A 5,469-nucleotide genomic window follows, 5' to 3' on the forward strand; every position below is an offset into this window, starting at 1 on the left:
GCCGGTAATAATGTAATCCTCTTTTGTTATACAGGTGATAATTGAAATTATGCCAGTGTACACACTGAGAAAAAAATTTAACATCCAACAAAAAATCATTCTTTCTTTCGTCGCGCGATCCGTAAAGAACCTAATCCTCTAGTATACACATGACGTCCTAATAACGAAGATCACGTAACGAGACACGGTGTAAACACGGCGTCTTCTCGACGATCCCTCTCGGGACATTGATCTCACAACTCGATAGAAGGGAGGCACACAGGCGTCGGATTAGCGATATACCTATCCGTATCCTCCCTCCCCCCCCCCGAGTCGGCATTCAGTCCGCGTATGTGCCGCGGGTCTTCTCTCTTCCGGATGCACAAAAAAATATATGGAGGTTGAATGAGGAAAGAAATAAAACGACACTGGCGCAAACTTTAGGGGAGGGGCTCGATGATGATTTAATCAGATTCAGTTTTAAGGTAACGGAACAACGACTTTTTTAAAATATTTCTATGTATAATTTAGATCGTTGTATGCTAAAACACTATGAGTTCATTTTTCAAAATTCGAAAATTCAATACTGTATCTATATTATGGCAATAAATCGGTGCATCCTATACAATTTATCGCAACAAAGTTATTTCTCGCTCGGTTTCCACTATTAATTTATTTACAAGAACAAGACCTCCAAAAGCACCCATTCTAAGCTCGCTACATTACACCTATAATAGAAATAGGTATAGATGTAAGCTATATGGGCCCTAGGAGAAAGAGCGAAGCGGAGCCAGCCAAAGCGAGACGAACTAGAAAAGCCAGGGCAAGATGCGAGACAGGCATAAAAAGGTATGTATGCACACAGAGAGAGGGCGAACGTTCATTGAAACCGGCTAATCCGCTGATTCCGTTCCCGGCTCCGATTCAGGCCCTGAATATAGAGGTGCGCATACACTCGGCTACTCCCCCATTGAGCTCTTGCGAATGTTGGCTGCTACTGCCAGCAGCAGTCGTTCTTTGAAGGAATTTGTAACGCTATCCTGTTTGCAGACACGTAGGAAGGCACGTTTTTCTCTGCGCTCGATGCTTCGGCATACCTATAGCGCGAGCTTCGTCTTTTGTGAGGGATTATTTTCACCGGTAAACCGGAGTTTCCAACTGGAGCTGTTGATGCGGAGGCTCTTGTATCTACCTTACGGGAACGGAAGGAAGATGGGAGAACTTTTATGCAGATTATCGGAGTCTGTATCGATATGTGTTTTAGTTTGAAAAAAGTATTTTCGCAATTTCAGATTAATTTTAAAGTTCGAAAGATTGACGACACCTCATATCTTAATTTTACTCTATAAGCTATAAGCTATGGGGTCACTAATACAGCATGATTCTCAAGATAAAAAAAACAGTATAGACATTTCTCATTAAAAAAGATGTATCTTGCCTGTGATGGAACAAAACAAAATATAAATTATTGAACATAGTTCATTTTTAACAATCATCGCACGCTGACTGGCTCTGACTTTATTTACTTAATATTGATTTATCGATTGGTCAACTGCCGCCTCGCAATTGGCGCTTGTATTTATAAACCGCACAGAATAAATAATATACAAAAATATATAGTAAATGTAAAAGAAAAACTCTACTTTTCGGCCCAAAAAGTAGTATACTTATTTCACTTACAACTTCCTAGGAATCGAAGCTACCAGTTGATAATCGCATCATTCGAAAACAAATAAGTTTGAGGAAGCCAATGAGCATCAGCTGCAAGAGACTGCTGCCCGACGCACAATCGATCTTTCTGGAAAAAAGAACCATCGCCGGCTCGCAATCCTTAAAAATGCTCGGCGCACATTTTCAAAGGAAGATCGATTCACAGAGCTAATCATCCGGTCAGTTGAGTCCGCTCGACTCTGTTCGTATACCCGCGAACGACGAGCGCGCACGGAGAGCCGGCGTAGCCGAAAAGAAAAGCAATAAACACGCGAAAAATCCGGGGATATATATACACCCCAAGGGCCAATGCGTCGTGATTGATAGGCGCATTCGTGGGAGCTGATCCATGTGATTCGTTAGCTCTCGAGGATATCCGATACACGGGCTTTGTGCGGCGCCGACGAATTTTTGGCGTACGTGTGCCTTTTTTACCTGCATGATGCATATAGCGTTCCGCTTCCGCGTGTCGCGCCGAGTTTTACCTTGATGGACGCGCACGCGACACGCTTCTCCTCGCTTTTCTCTCGAGTTTCTTTGAGCTAGCGCATTATGCGTTTTATTCTTTCGAGTCTGCGTTCGTTACGAATGTCAGGGTGCTTTTGTTAGCGCGTTGGGTGCTGGAGATTTGTCTGTAATTTTGGGAGATTCGATCGCGAGGGGGAATTGGATGGGGAAAATTAATGTTTTTGCGAGTACACTTGCACTCGTTACTCAAATTGTATGCGTGAAATTCTCGTGAGAAAAACATCGCCCGAGTCCGCCTACGCCTAGTGTGTTTCCAAAAATTAGAGAAAAGAAGCTATACTTTACAGTCCTAAATAAAAAGTCAACGGGAAGCCTGCAAGCAAATGAAAAGCCCGTCGCTGAGGACAATCGGAGGCAGAGAATCGAGGTGTAAACGGCCATATATTATATACCTGCGATTGAAACGCAACGTTGACGCAGGAGAAGGAAAAAGTCGTCAGCACCACTCGCCTTTTTGCTCTCGCTCTGGTCTTTATTCCTGGAACGACTGCCGCTGCAGTGTATCTCTCGAGCGCATTCGTCATCCTTTCTTCAATACTCTCTTGGCGCTCCTTTCTTTTCATCTCGCTTGACTCACGCTGCTCTCCTCGACTTCTCTAGGAAGTAATAAGTGTACTTTTTTTGGCTGAAAGAAGTAGAGTTTTAGGGGGTGAATTCGACAGAAGAAACTTACTCGAGTAATTGCGTACAATTTTTTTTCTTTTTTTTATTGAAAAACGACTCTAGATTACGTTTTTAATTTACTTCTAAGAGTAAATTATAAAACAAATATTGTACATATCCAGCGTAGGTGCCTGTACATTTTTTTTATCTATCACTGTAACGGAAAATTATTGATTGGCTTGAAATCGCCAAGACAAGATTACTAAATTCAATGTGTACGTTTTTTTTTCAAAACGCTGCCAAAGTTTACTCTTCTACTGAGAGTCAACGCCTCGTGTCATAACTCATTAATAATGCCATTGGATTTCGTAAAAAAGTCGCCTTTTTCACCCTTTTTCTATATTTACGATTCCCACAGAGCGCGAGAAATTCCATCCCAGATTCCAAAATACTGGATAAAGCTGTGGCATTGCCTTCGCGTTAGTACTAAAAAGCGATATCACATACAGATTACAGCACTAATCGGATTACCCCCAGGCGTTCGGCGATGTACCTTTTGAACCCCTGATGGTTTTTGGACGGATCACCTAATCGGGTGTAAAATTGTTGTAAGTGTAAATTTATAGTTCCTTGTACCCCTCGCGTTTTTTAATCCAATACTCACATCGCGATCGATAACACGTATGTACACGTTAGACATCGTCGGATTTAAATTAAGACAGTAGTCGATTCCGCAACTTTTTTATGCAATGATCAATGAGGGCTGCGTTTTTTTCTAGAATAAACGTATTACAATGCAAATCATATATAACCCAGACTGGTACGTAGGTCACTGAAAATGGCCTGCTCGATAGCTCAAACCCAAGGGAAAAGAGCTAGAAAAAGGGGTCAGATTGCTGCGCTTCAGCGGCAAATTTTCTTTTCATAAAGATGGAAATGCCGCGCTCGATCATCAGCCTGAGCGAAGGCAAAAAACGCACATGTGCGATAGCAACGTCACGAGGGGACACAGAGCGAGAAAAGAGGTGAGACGGACAGATTCACCGAGGTTTTGCCCCAAAAAGCGCCGCTTTTTGCCCCCATAAATCAAGGGGCGTAAAGAATCAATTACCACTTATCGGGCCGGTAATGCCTCAATCGCCCGACGGCTCTGTCAGTCGCGATCTCCCCCTTTTGGGCTGTGTGGACACGATTTTAGGCGACAGAGGCAGGATATTTTTTAAGAACCTCTATATTTTGTATAATTGTTTGACCGAATCCTCTTCACATTTAAATGTGTTTAGCCGTAACGTATGTTCACTTTGGGCAAAAATTGCGATAATGGCAGCTTACCTGTCAATAATCATCATAATTGTTTTTACAATCTCTTCAATTACTGGTTATGCACGTGACAAAGTTATTGTTGTTGGAAACGTATTCACTATCGTACATTGTGCAGTGCGATTCACAGACCCAAATCTCGTGTCCCGACGGGCTCCACGGGAGTGAGAAAAAGGCTCGCAGGTAACTCTTTTCATTCTCTCCTCTGGCTCTCTCACCCCATCCGCGCACAGTCCGATGCTTCTCCGTAAGTACAGTCGCCCCATTCGATTGCTCTCTCTCTCTCTCTCTCTCTCTCTCTCTCTCTCTCTCTCTCTCTCTCTTCTTTTCCGGGTCGACGCGGCTCGCACGCGCCTTTATTTTGATTTATTCGACGTTAACTCGCTTCGACGCCTGCGAGCCCCCGGCTGTGATTCAAAGCCGTTTTTCTCTTTTGATTTCTCTCGCTGCGCGACTGCGTATAGTTGCAGCTTGTATTTATATGTATACGGGTCGAGATGTTGGGTCTTTTTAGACGTCGCTCGGCCGACCCGTCACGCGCAAACGCGAGCGCGCGCTAATGATTTAGTTCAGGGAGGTATTGTGTGTTGGTATAAGTATGTGCTGGCGCGTAATGATTAAATCATAAAGTCCAGGATGCTGTATGGGAAACGTCTTGAAGATCGATTCTAAATGAGTTGAGTTGTCCCCGAAAGTTTTAAATGCAGCAAACAAATGAGGCTAAGCTAAATAATTGTAGACAATTTTCCACATCAAACGATAAGAGTATACTGGGACATGGTCAGGGTGACGGATCCTATTTCTCCGTGAGCTTTTTTCGAAAGCTTTAAAAAGTGTTATATGAACTACTTCATGAATTCTTGAAACTCCAAATCTGGAAGCCACCTTCGCCTTTGCCCCCTCTTTCATATACCTTTCCTTTAACGTTACTGCCGCCACCCCTACCTTTCTTGCAAAGCAAATTTCAACACCGAAGAGGCATCGACCGCTTCCAATACACTAGCTCCAAAACGATGTACCACACGCGACTGCAGGTCCACGAATCTCCGGGGTGGCCATCGTCGGTTCGGCGCGTCGTCATGGAGATGAGCAGCAGCTGGAGATAGAGAGGGAGAGAGAGAGAGAGAGAGAGAGAGAGAGAGAGAGAGAGAGAGAGAGAGAGAGCTGAGTGTCTCGTATCGATCACGTCTTCCCAGCCCCTTCGGAATGCTGTGTGCCGCATAGTAACCCCTCTGGAATGGCCGCTTGCAAAGCCTCGCCTTCCGCGAAATTTCTCGGTTGTGCTCTCTAGAATTTCGTTGGGAGAGTGGAATGGCTTTGCAGAACGCG

The sequence above is a fragment of the Nasonia vitripennis genome, chromosome 4, assembly GCF_009193385.2.
Source record: "Nasonia vitripennis strain AsymCx chromosome 4, Nvit_psr_1.1, whole genome shotgun sequence".
NCBI classification, from domain to species: Eukaryota; Metazoa; Arthropoda; class Insecta; order Hymenoptera; family Pteromalidae; genus Nasonia; species Nasonia vitripennis.